The 14,432-nt window shown below is 36.8% G+C and overlaps 1 protein-coding gene across 8 annotated transcripts in view; it reads right to left on the bottom strand.

The window, feature by feature from the left end:
* The window catches only part of LOC149086369 (uncharacterized), a 139,408-nt gene that overhangs the window by 53,397 nt on the left and 71,579 nt on the right, over positions 1 to 14,432 (bottom strand). The window lies entirely within an intron of this gene.

Raw genomic sequence — 14,432 nt, 5'->3', positions numbered from 1 at the left:
TTCATTCACAACAGAGTATTCGATTGAAAATAATGAAAACTTCGAGAAGTCCAATAAATTCTATAAATTTTCACTTCTGAAAAACGTTTAATGTTCACTTATTTATTTTTTTAATGAATTAATGGTAAAAAAATTAATAAAGAAATCACAGAACTAAGTGGAAACGTACGAACAATTTTAATCATTTTTTTAATTCCTTGACGAAAATTATGTGGGTCTTACTTGAGGCCTTGACGACAGTATTTTTCCACAAAAACTTTTTTTTTCCCCTTTCTAGATATGGCTTATACATCCTTACCGGAATTTACGGTGATGTGAATTGAAAGTTTCGCGAATACTCAATATAAAATCAATTTCGATTGTATGACACACATCGTGGACATTCAATGTTTACTGGATAAATGTCAGTCTATTAATTTATCTGTTGTATTCAGTATGCGATGATACGAATATTCATATATGTACACTATATTTCAAAACATTTTACTGAAGTTTAAAAAAAAATATTAATAATTAGCAGTTGATTAGTTACCATACAAATGAAATAATTTTTTCGTGGATAATTTTGTCTTCGACAAAGTTTCGCGGAATGTCTGTCTTAAGCCACTCCAATTATTTTCAATATGCAAATAAAGCATGCAAGTTAGTTTTCATCAACTCTTTATACTAGATGTCCTATAAGTAGGGCCAGAACTAGAGGGGTGCGGGGGTGAACTACCCGGGTGCCAAAATTTAGGGGGAGGCAGTTTTAGGTGGTAACAAAGAGCACCTTTAAAAAAGTGTATCAAATTTTAAAGTTGTGGCGGTAGCAAAATAATGTTGTCTCCGGGCGGCAAAAATTCCCCTGTACTAGTTTTGAGAGTGAAAGTACAGTGTGTAGCAAAATAAAAAACTTAAATTTTTATACCATCCTCCGTGCTTTCAATTAGAAAGTTGTTGGCCTGTCTCTCCCGATGCCAACAAAAAAATTTCATGGTTTCTAAATGCTATATTCACAGAGGTATTCGAATTCGAAAAACGGAAGAAATTTGGCGTTAAATGCGGGAAAACAATTTTACATGCTTTTCTTCCCCAAATTGCCTTCGTTTTTTGAATTTCAATATCTCTGTGAGTATAGATAGCACTTGGAAACTTGGAATTTCTTTGTGGATTGTTCGTGTCGGACCAACACGCTTTGATTTTGGTGCCACATTATTTTGTTGAATATATTCTGTAGCAAAGTCATTGATCTACGTTTCAATACGACAGCATAAATACGACAGATCACCAATGATCTTTACTGAATAGATACAGAACGTGAAAGTTTTTGCTTTGTGGGAGCTTTCTTTACTTTTTAGCACGTAGACATACAGTATAAAAACAGTGAGAGAATAAAATAATGCGAGGAAAGAAAAACACTCTTATTTTTCACTGAGTGTAGCACTCACTACGAGGAAAGAACAGATCTCTGATAATACAGATTCAAGAATTGATCGGATAATATGGTATTCAATGCTCTGCCCAAAGTATATGCACCTGTTTCTTGGGCATTGTAATATGCACCTGTTTCTTGGGCATTGTAAAAGATATTGTGCATGAGATTTTTTCTTTTGTGACAATGAAATCCAAAATTTGGACACACCACACGCTTTCCATCTTATTCTTCTTTTTACCATCGCCCAACATCGGTGATCAACTTCACAAATGGTCTCTCTTTTTTTTTTTTTTTTCGGAATACCGAACGGCCGTTTCATAAAAGTTTTATCGTACTTCTGTCGAAATATTATTTTGAGAGCGACAGAATTTTCCAATAAACTGCATCGTATATGCAACCCATCTAAGTGGGCATTCTGAGATCCACGCAATTTCGCTACAATAGCACTTTTCTGAACACAACATTGACATTTATCAATCACAGAAAGAACAGACAAGACTACGTCAAAGAGGTGAATGTGATCATAGGCGTAGGCAGGATTTTCTCTGAGGGAGAGAGGGGCGTTTCAAAATTTAATATTTCCTTGTGGGAGGGGAGGTGACATTTTTTTCTGCAAAATAACACTATTATATTGGCTCATGGGGCTTGTTAGACCTTCCCTTTGGCGTTAACTCAGGAATGTGATAAATTAGGATTGGAGGATTGTGCAGGCTTGGGAAAGTGTCACTTCAAAAACTTCAAAGAACTGGCTGCAATGTAGGACCTAAAGGTCCAAAAGTTTAAAATAACTATGGTAATATTCGAGTTCGATGTTTGCAAAGAACATGAAAGATGTCATATGAATACTAAACTTTTTATGCTTTTGGAATACATTAGCAGTGTAATAAACTCGATTTATAGACTGTGAAGTTATTGAGGAAATAATACGCATAGATAATTACGAGAGATTGTAGTTGAAAAAATAAAGAAATGGTGAAATTGCGAAATTCCTGACATTTACTCATACAATATTGTTTGTCGAGACCGATACAAAAGAATGTGTTTGATTGTGACAGACTGTGATCAATGATAGTTGGGGGGAGAGAGTTTTTCCATTCGACTATAGGTGTGAGGAAAAACAAACTATATTTAAAACAGTCAGAAGATGCAGAAATAGGATTTAATTATTGGGGACGGTTTATATTCTGTTAGAGATACAGGATAAATGGCTTAGTCACAATATCAAAGTTGACCACGGATAATTTTATATAGCATAGTTTAGCGGTAAATAAGTCAGTTTATGATGAGAGGGCGAAGGAGTAGGGGGGGGGGTTCTTTCTTTACTACGAAAAAAAATTCAGCTCAAGGGGTGTTAGTTTAAGGTTCATAGAGTTATTTTAAAACATAAATTCTGTATCATATCCATTTCTAAACTAATTATCACCCGAAAGTTTCAAAAATCAAAAATAGAAGAAATAACTGAGTGAAAGAAAAAAAAGCGATACTCTATTTTTGGACTGAAAAAAAATACTTCAAACCACAGAAACATCTTCAAGAATTCTCTTTCACTACAACACTTTGCACGTTTGCTCCTCAAGATAGCAGTTACAATGCAAGGGATAATAGCATTGTTATCGTGTGATTTCTGTATTGTGTAGCTGTATAGAGCGTCCCACAATGGCATGATCTCTTCTGAATACTGGAGGAGGAGCTCGTCAACTGCATGGGTGACAGATTTACACAAAGAAAGTAGGGGAAGGCAACTGATCAGGTCGGCCGGATATATACGGCGCTGCCCAGATTCGCCACAACATTTTTGAGCGGATATATACGGCGCTGCCCATCGAAGGGTTAATGCTGAATTCTTTTATTGATTCTAAAATTATTTCATTAATTCTGGAGTTATTGCTTTATTAATTTTGGAATTATCTCTTTTATCAATGCTGAAATTGTCTTTCATTGATTCTGGAATTCTCATTAATTTTGGAATTCTCTCATTAATTTAGGAATCATATCATCGATACTGAAATTATTTCTTTTATTTATTGTTTTAAACTCCTTTAAGCAACTATGGATGCCATTAAAGAATAACGTAGATGCGCCGACATTCAACGCGTCACGTGATCTTCCAAGGAATTATGTAGACCACTGACGTCATACCAGTGCCGGTACTAGAGGGCACGGGGGGAGGGGCAGCTGCCCCGGGTGGCAATTTTTAGGTGAACACCGTTATAAAATTATCGAATTCCGAATTGGTGGGGGCGGCAAGACAATACAAAAATCCTAGTTATGGCCCTGCGTCATACTCCCTCTAGTAATATAAGCTCAATTTATTTCAGCGCCGATTCACCCATTGAAGCACAGCTTGCATTTGGCGGCATTTTTGTCTGGCACACTCAGCAACCAATCTTGATATAAGGGATTTTTTAGAAACAATCAAAAGTACACACTTGCTACTCATTTTGTTTTCTTTCTTTAAAGAACCTTGTACAAGCGCGGAGATGGGGGAGGGGGAGGCAGCGTGAAAGATGAAGTTGACTGATCTAATGTATATATGCATATATGAATTGGCATTATCATCGTGCCCCCAGAAATAATGACCATGCCCCCACAGACTTCCAAGTCAATCTCCGCCTATGGTTGACAGTAATCAGAGGAAGCTTCGCTCGCTTACGGACCGAAAGGCTGAAATTATTTCGGCAAAAATTAGGAAACTTTTTTTTCCTAAGATATTGATTTCTCAAGTCCTCCAGAAAAAATATCTAGTACAAAAGTTTAATGACTTCCAACGACTCCAAATACGTCTACACACGATCACAGGATACATGCTACCATAAAGCCGGGTTTTCCTAGAGAAGTGGGTTGTTGCAATACCTTCTAGAGCAGAAGGACTTCTACTCTAGGAGGAGGTATTGGTTGTTGGGGGCCAGAGCGTGCCGACTGAGCTGAAGGAAAAAAACAACGATCGGAAGTTCATTTTGAACTCTAGCTTTTATTCCATAAAAGTCGCAAGAAAAAAAAAACAAGATCATTTACGATCATAACAAAATAAATAAAACGGCTGACAAGCAAAAACGGCAATTTCAGGGAGAAAGAAAACAATCCCAGCATACACATGCGGAAAAAAAACCAGCCTACAGTATAAAGCCGAGCTCCCGTGAGGGTGAGAGCATGCCGCCGGCGATTGACATATTGCGTCGGGCCGAGCGGTTCCGCGTGCACAGAGAATAAAAAGGGAAAAAACGTTCCAACATAGGTTTTTGGCGCCGCATGAACAGACCTGGATCATTTCGCGTCGACAGAAATGTGTTACATAATCACACTACGCGTTTGTGTATTCCTACCGTGGAGCATCAGCTACTCTGTCATCTGCAGGCTCCGGTTTGAAGGGAAGCTTCTCTACGAAAATGTAGAGAAGATCGGTAAAACGAGTGGAGCACAACGCATTTGACTCCTCCAGAAGCAGTTGGCCAATCACACCCGACGTAATTATTATCCAGGGTTATTGGCTGCAAAGGCTTTTTCCCTGTGCTTTGCACTTTAAGGACGTCACTTATGGAGTAAAAAAAAAAAAAGTGGCGAAAACTATTTCGGAAAAAACAAATTTTTCACGGACTCTCAAAAAATTCTTAAAAAAAATTTCTTTTTCAAGGACTCTTATGGATTTTCAAGTACTTTCAAGGCCTTGAAAATGAACTTTTTTTTTTCAAGGACTTTTCAAGGTCCGTACGAACCATGTTTACAAACATTTGATTTTAAAGTGTTGCAAGCAGATTCCATAGCTGCCAACTTTTGAAAATGAAAATTCTGGAGATTTTCGCGCAAACCCGTATTTTATGCTAAAACCACTCCCTAATAAATACAATAAGGATTTTTCCAAATAAAATAGGGATTTTCCAAACATAAAAGTTAAAGCGTATTGAATAAAATCCCTACTTAAAAACTGAAGTCAAATTAAAATAGGGATTTTACACACATGGAAGTTAAACCCTTGGGAATAAAATCCCTACGCAAAAAACAAGTGAAATTGGAGGACAAAACTTCAATGATGTAAAAATAAATATTGTGTTCATTCAGAAACGATGCGAACAAACATTCTGTGTGAATGACCCCAAAATTATCGGAAGATGAAGAAAAACACCGTCAATTTTTGAAGAACACTGACTTTTTGTGACACTTGCTTGATGTTTTTTTTTTCATTTCACGAGTGATGATGGTAGTCTTTCCATGCCCGATGTTTATGTCCGTAACACAACTTGTACAAAAAGGAAAAGTCAGCCCTCTTCTGGAACGTTTGATGAAAGGAAATTCATCGGAATAAGCATCTTTAAAATTGATTAAATATGTTTTTGCTTATCATTATTCATGCTTTGTTATATCGCACGTACGTAACTTCAACAAAACAAATTTTGACCACATGTGCGTCACCATAATCTTCAATTATTATCCAGGACTATTGGCTGCTAAGCCATTTCCCTGCACGATAAGACAAACAACTTTCTTGTTACCATCAGAGGGTTTGTAAAACTTCCTTAAAAAGGGAATTTTCCCCTTTACGATGTGTGACATCATTTCGAAAGGGGGAAAAAAAAAGAGGCTTCATGCCCCACAAGAAATTCCTTAGGGATTGTTTTCAAAAGCGGGGATTTTTTTAATGAAGTAGGGAATTTTTAGGGACAATTACAGGGGTGGGAAGTGACCAAGTCCATTTCGGAGCAGCTTTGGAGCAGCAAAATTCAGGATTTGGAGCAGTTTTGGAGCAGCAAATTCAGGATTTGGAGCAGCAAATTCGGGATTTGGAGCAGCAAAATATGGGATTCGGAGCATATATTTATAAATTGGAGCAGTGAAATTAACAAGAATATTTTCGTTAACCCTCAACCCTTTTCAAAATAAAACTGCACTGTCTTTTGTTATCAAACATCTTTTCGTCAGCTTGATTTTTGTTTTTGGTGTTTTAGGCTTTTGACACCTTGTTTGAAAGAGCGGCTGTCATAACATTTTTTGCACCCGTCTATTTAAGATGATTTTTGCTTACTGAGGGCACTATTGAGCAGCACTTCAAATGAGCTAAAAAAATTTTATAAGTTTTAAATTTTTTTACACTTTGAAAGAAATTGTTGCAAAATGGGAAAGAATTTCGGAGGAAACAACTCGATGTTTGGCAATTCAGCACTCATTATCTGGCGAGATTGGCGATCTGATACTCGATATTTGGCGAGATTGACGATTTACCGCTCGTTATTTGCCGATATTGACGATTTACCGCTTGTTATTCGGCACATTGGCGATTTAACGCTCGTTATTCGGCAACATTGGCGATTTAACGCTCGTTATTCGGCAAAGTTTCTAAACTAACATTCGTAATTCGGCGAACATGCGCTTTTTACTCCCGGAATGAAATTTTTTTTTACGAAACATCGGGATTTATCACAATCGCCTACAGTAATTTCTGCTGCTTCCAGTGACGACCTTTTTTTTTTTAAACGGAAACACTCGAATTTGCACTTTAAAGCTGAAAGGCATTGCAAACCATCTTCAGTTCCACGATCACGGACAATATCAGGGTTTCGCGATGGAAAGCCCGATCAGGGGCCGATAGTTTAAATATAGTGGAATAAAACACGCTCTTCTCGTAAAGAAACGTTTCGTGGCTAGCAGGAACAAAAAATTTTTGGCGACCTTTCCGAAATTCCGGGCATACTGAAGCAAAATTCGCTATTTGGCGCAGAAAAATGCGAAAATACGCTATTGGAGCAGGATGGCGCAAGATATTAGTTTTGGCGCAGTGCGGCGCAATTGGCGCAGAGTTCCCACCCCTGCAATTAGGGATTTTTGTGATTTTCGTAAAAATTCGGGAGATCGAGCGATGAAGATAAAATTCGGGAGACTTGGCAGCTATGTTGTAATGGGTAACAGATTTACACTTTTGCATAACACGTTTTATGACAGTCAGATCCAGTTTTTTTTCCAACACTATAAATTTCAAGTGTCTTTTCTGACGTTTTACTTTGAATTCCAAAATGATATAAAATATTTAGCTCAAATGGAAATTGTGTTATCATAAGAAAAATTTGCTAACCCTGGAGTAGGCTACTTTATGGAGCACATTCTCTGTCTTCAGCAAGATCATAATTGAAACCTGCATCATTTGATGCAGGGGGGGGGGGGTGCAGTTTAGTCCTAACACTTTTTAGTTTTCGCAATGAAGCAGCAGCAGTGATTTTATCATCCCCTGCTGGGATGATTAAGTCTTATAATTAAATAAGACACCAGCTGCCCTTTGAAGGACAAAGACCAGTGTGTCATAGTTTATATCTTCACAGAAGCTATTATTTTTTACAATCATCATCACAATCACAACAAGAAACATCACATCTTATATATCACCACCAGGCATTATATACATTAGGTTTTCAATTCTACTCTCTTCCATCTGCCTCAGCTACAACAATTAGGTTGTAGCTGATAATTATTTCATTCTTTGTGATTTAATGCCTCATATTCTGGATTTTTATCAGCAATTTTAAATTATTTCTTGGGAAAAATATATAGAGGCTTGTATTAAATATTATAATGTAGATTTTTTTTCACACAAGTATAACACACAATATATATATATGATTAATATTATCTGGATTTATCAAATACAAAATAATTCTTTATGCAAAAATATATCAGATTGCAAAAGTTCGTCTTTGTTGCATCATAAGAAATATTTATAGATCAATTAAAAGTGAAATTAATTATTTGGAATTTGAACACTTCTAAGAATCTGAACATGAAGGTTTCATTTGAAAAATTATTTTATTCACCCAAAACCTTTTTTTTTCACCAACTCCCATTTGACACATTACATTAACATTTCTAATTATTTAATGAATTCAGTTAATCCTAGAATTTTAAAATTTATGAATAGTTTTGAATTATTGCATTAACTACTCATGAAACTTAATTTAGTGAATACTGTAATAAATGTATAAGCGTACATGAAGCATGAATCATTATATTAAGTCAAAATGTAGAAATATAATTAATGTAGTCATATAATTACAATTGTGCTTTGTTACTCAAATGTATTAACTGTCAAAATAATGTTTACTTTTCTACAGTCTTCTTAATATATTAATAGGATTAAATTTTAAAAAAATTGAAGATTCATGCTATGCATCCAAAAAAAAGTTTAAAAAAATTGTGTTAAAAATAAAAAAAAATTAAATTTAAATGACTTTTTTCCTCTAAGATTTACATTTTTTCTATTCATAACCTGCATTTTTTGTGAGAATTTTAGTGGAAATTTCATTTGAATATGTTGAAAATCTGCAAAGTTATGATATATTTTCACAAATAATATTGCTTGAATGGGAGTTAGCCTAAGAGACATCATTCGTGAGGTTAAAAACATTTTTTTTTCGCAAAGCGTTTTTGAGATATGTACATGAAACTTTGCATGGTAGAAGCAATAAATAAAAAATAATAATTGGAATCCGGGATGATGGGTTGCATTTCAGTATCTAGTTGAATGATTTGAAATCGGAACGATCCAGCCTTATTTCGATGAATTTTGTGTTGCGAGCCAGAATAAACATATTAACGGTCAAAAAACCATTATTTTTTTCCTCCAGTATTTTACTTCATATATTTAGGAGAAATTTAAAATAAAAGTTGTTTTGGTAACTGCTGTGCCTCTGGTCTAAAAATACGTTTGAAAAATTGTATTTTTTCTAATGAAAAATTCCACAAAAACGAAGTTTACATAATTTTTTTTCATGTAAATTTCAAATGTAAGTGGATGAATTATTTTTATTCATATTCTGTATGTTTTTGTGAAGACTTTAGTGAAAATTTCACTTGAATATATTGAAAATAGAAACAGTTAGGATTTATTTTCTCAAGCTTAAAAATTGAGCCTCAGAAAAGTCATCTGCATCAGTTTTTGATAAATTTCAACATTTTTTTTCTCAAAAAGTTTTAGAGATATGCAAATAATATTTCACACGGTTAATAAGGATGGCAAATACAACAAATTTAAAAAAAAAAATCATTGAAACCTGAGACTATGGGTGTCATGGCTGGGTGATTTGACATGGAATGACCCAATTGTTTTCTTTATAATCAATTAAGAAAAAGTGTCCCTCCCCTTCTCCCTAAGTAGGTCTTGCATAGCCCCTGAGCAGAATATAATCATCTTGGATGCTATTAGTGATGGATAATCTTGGGCATAGGAAGTCAACAACATCCTGAAAGCTCAGATAATTCTAAAAAATTCCGATCTAAATGAAATTGAAAAAAAATTTCTTCCAAATCTGGTTTTCTGCTAAAATCCTAACAGCCGGAGTAATTAACAAACCAGGAGAGCAGAGGAATGGCAAAATATCCGGAGTCTCCCGCCTATATCCAGAGAGTCAGCAGGTCTGTGATATGCACAAAAACATTAATTTTTAAGAAAAAGGTTGGCCCGGTTTGGGTCAGTTAGTTCACTTGGTCTGATAATCTGGGATGGAATCTCCTGGCTGTCTAGCGAGAACAGGGCCAGAGGTCGGGCTGCAAATGTCCCACATAAATTCTGGTTTACATCTGTGTAAGAGATCCCAATAGCTCGTCTTGTTACCTTCTCTTTCTCTGTGGGGTTGGGAAGAATCATTAGTGGGAACCATGTCAAGTCATCGTCGAACTCAGAATAATTGAATCATTGTATTGAGAAAATTATGTGTGCAATATGAAATATTAGTGTTGCAAATGTTATATATATTTGTGCAATATATTAAAAATGTCCTGCAAAGTGTTATACATAAATGTGCGATAATTTTACCTTAACACCATCGGTGGACTATCTTACGGTTAATAATGTCACGAGTTTATACAATTTGCAATAGGCCTAAAAGTTGTAGATCCCGGTCAGATCTCCAATTTCCTGTATTTGTGTTGCCAGATTCTACGATATACACTCATGTCCATAAATTAAAGATAATTCAGAATCACACGGAAATCGAAATCTAAAGTAAAAATTCCACCTGTTGAATTATCACACACATCTGCAAGAATGATATGCAAATTTCAGGAAGCCACCAGATGATGCTGATAGTACGTCACAATGACGAGAGTGTAGGGGGGGGGATATATAAGGAATGGTGGCAAAGAAATAAAATTGTTCACAAGAGTTCTGTAAGGCGCTCAGTGCCATAAGCGAATAGTTATGATGCACGTGGATGATTTTTTATGTGGTAGAATTATTGGCCACCTGGAATGTGGGTGTACTCAGATGGAAGTATCCGAGGAACTTGGAATTGCCCAAAGTGTCATCTCTAGGCTTTGGCAACGATTCCAAGATAACGGAAATGTCAGTAGACGTTACAGTACAAGTCGCCCCCCGAGTTACAACGACGAATGAAGACCGGTATTTGGCAGTAACTGCCAAAAGAAGTAGACGGAGCACAGCATCCGACCTGTCTCATCAGCTATCTGCGGCCATGGGTACCACAGTTTCAAGGCAAACCGTGTACAGACGTTTGGTAGATTGGTCTATATGCTCGCAGGCCTGTCAGATGTGTTCCGCTCACGGCAACTCACTGTTGGCAGCGATTAGCCTGGAGCAGAGAACATGCAATGTGGACATCATCACAGTGGGCTGGTGTGATGTTTTCCGACGACTCCAGGGTTAGCTTGCAGTCTGATTCATGTCAGCTTTCATATGGAGAACGTCAGGTACCCGTTACCACCAAGACAACATTATTGAATGACACCGTTACGGTGGTACAGCATTGCTCATTTGGGGTGGAATTATACTGGGTTCCAGAACAGATCTGCATGTTCAAACCGGAACCATGAAAGCCCAAATTTATCGGGACATCATTCTGGAACAACATGCATGTTTGCTTAGGGTGCCACGGGTGCAGAATTTGTGTTTATGGATGACAACGCCCGTCCTCATCGAGCAAACATCGTAAACGAATGCCTTGAATCTGAGGATATAACCCGTATGGAATGGCCAGCATTCTCACCTGACTTGAATCCGATAGAGCATGTGTGGGACATGCTTGGCCGACGAGTTGCTGCCCGTCAACCACCTCCTACATGTGTACCGGAACTTCGGAGAGCATTGCTTGCCAGGGCTCAGCACGGATCATGGCCTCAAAACTAGTGACAATAGTGACCAAAATATTTAAAAAAGTGACCCAATAGTGACCAAAATAATTTTAGAAAGAGACCAAATGGACAATGAATTTTGATTATTACCAAATTGAATAAATTGAAATTGTATTTAGTTTTCACTAAACGTATTTCAATGGAGCTCATCTAAATTGCTTTTTTTTACATAATAGTGTGAAATAAATCAAACTCGAATGCATTCTACTAACCAGAAAAGTTTTGAATAACTTATCAAATTTATCAACAACTATGTGTGAGAGAGTAACATTACATCCTTTCTAAGTAACGTAGCAATGCCTTTCCCCCCCATAGGGGCCGTTCAAGTATTACGTCATCATAGATGGGGGGGAGGGGGGTTTCCGATTTGCTGACTTTTGATGACAAAGGGTGGGGGGGTTGAATAACGCTTACGTCATCAACCACCCTTTATGAAAATATGAGTTAGGATTCAGAGGGAGGGGGGGACAGAGCTGATGACAAAATTTTGCTGACAAGGAAGGGGGGGGGGGTCAAAAATGGCTAAAAATTTGCTTATGTAATACTTGAATGGCCCCATATTGCTTTCCACAACCCATCTTAAAATCAATTTAAGCAGGAAAAACTTCAAAACGGGAAAAAGTTGTCATAACTACTGAATTAAATTATTTAAATTATTAAATTAACTAAATTATTCTAATTGTTAGGGGCCGTTTAAGTATTACGTCATCATCGATGGGGCACATACTCGTGTACACGGAAAAGGACCGTACATGGACGGCCAGACCTGACTCATGCCAAGCTCACAACTGCTGACGCTGCCACCAGATGGCGACTTATAGAAGGATGACGTTACTCTCCGCTACCACACGAAGGTTTTTAACAACTGGCTGTTGCGAAGATATATTTTGGAAAGAGAAAATTCAACCGGAAAGTGAAAGGACGTGGGTTCGATTCCCAGCAGGGGCAGTTGAATTTTCTCTCTCCAAAATATATCTTTGCAACAGCCATTTGTTAAAAACCTTCGTATGGTAGCAGAGAGTGACGTCATCCTTCCATAAACGTTGAATTGCAGGATTCTGTGATCTTTTCATAAATACTTCTCCTTTCGAACATATCTGGGGCTACGGTTTCTTGCTGAAATTGAAATCCAATTATAAAAATAGTACTAATTTTATTTCTAGATAGATCACGTTTTTTAGTCGGATGATTTTTTTTTTTTATTGTAAGTAAATTCAAAATACTTGCGAGCTTCTTTAATGTTGGCCAGCTACAAGAGTATTCTCCAAAGCGTACTAATAATACGCTTAATACGTATTAATAGTACGCATCTTTAATATGCGCGCTTTGGTATTCTCCCGCTGCGCGTAAGTTAGTTTCTGCACGGGCTGTCTTTATAAACTCACTCAATGTAAATGAGCCTTTACATCGTCATTTCAAATATTTAAAAAAATTAATAAAAGTAACGATAGAACAAACAACAAATGTAACTTGCTCGATGCTCCAAGAAAGGAATTCGGCCCTTAGGACTAAAACTTTTTAAAACAAATAAAATAAAGGATCAATTTTAAAATAAGATGAAAATGAAAGAACGAGTGGGGAAATAAGAAAGAATGGTAGTAGAGGAGGGGAAAAAATTATTTGTTGTAAATACGCCTTTTACGCTATTTTTTTCCGACTGGCTTTTCCATACAATGACGACTCTTTAACTAAGGAGATTTCTTTCCAAGCGCCTTGAAATCAAGTTATGCTGACGTCACACGGTATGCTCCCGGGAAGATAAAAGACGCCTTCATATATATATAGGGGTTCCTTGTACGATCGTAGTTCAATGAAGGGAGGGAGAAAATTAACGACCTTGAACCGGTAAAGTTCCTCCTTGAAGAAAAGAAAAACACTGACAGCCGAAAAGCGTGCGAGACAGAGGTTTTTTTTTTGCTAAAGTGGAAAAAGTGACCTTGGCCCGAAAATAGGTAATAAAAGTGACCAGCTTCTAAAAAAGTGACTTTTAGGGGGAAAAGTGCCCCGTGCCGAGCCCTGTTGCTTGCTGAGTGGAGCGATCTTCCCCAAAATCAGATCGATAATTTGATACTCAGCATGCCTAGGCGTTGTACGGACTGTATTTCATCACATGGGAGACCTACAATGTATTTATTAACCATCATACCAACCATGTAATAGTAAGTTTTTGTAAAGGAGATATGTTTTACAATTGCTCCAGGGAGGAAAAATCATAGTTTTTATGAATGGTATCATACATACACCATCATTTTTGCTCTTTATCTTTTGTTTAATAAATGGGCTTTATGAATAAGTAACTTTTGTTTTGTTTCTGAACCTTTATTTGCCGGAGCTGGCATTATCCTCAATTTATGGACATGAGTGTATTTTGTGCAATATTATTTCCCTTTCATGAAGATATGTGCAGAGTTCAGTGCTATGCCCTTGTAATACATAATGGGAATGCTCTTGTATATATACCAGATACATAGTGAGATACAAAACAAGTTAATTTCCTCGAGACATTTGATCCTAACACAAAGGAGTTATGCCCTGCTGAGACGTGCTCCACGTAATCTCTCAACCATAGTGATATACTAAACGTGGAAAGGTGTGCTTCGGCACCGCTGGCGTCTCATAATCCATTCACGTGATAATACGTCATCTTGGTTCCGTTGACTTTCTTTCAAAACAAGCACAACTCTGGTCTATCACCATTTATGGGCGATTTACTACCTAGTGAGTTGTGCCAGAGGTGTAACTAACACTGTGTGTGTACCTAACAGTCTGATTGCATATGTAAGGTTGTGTTTGACTTTTCAGTGCCGCCATCTATATTTCAGAAATGAAATGAGTGATGTGTTATGATTGAATTGGTGCTGTTTGAAGGTCTGTTGCTCTCCGTGGAGAGACT

The sequence above is a fragment of the Pholcus phalangioides genome, unplaced genomic scaffold (assembly GCF_987345545.1).
Source record: "Pholcus phalangioides strain wild (caught in Gottingen) unplaced genomic scaffold, Ppha-v1.0 ptg000004l_1, whole genome shotgun sequence".
NCBI lineage: Eukaryota > Metazoa > Arthropoda > Arachnida > Araneae > Pholcidae > Pholcus > Pholcus phalangioides.
Note: the sequence above shows the minus strand (reverse complement) of the source record. Positions and strands in the feature narration are given on the sequence as shown.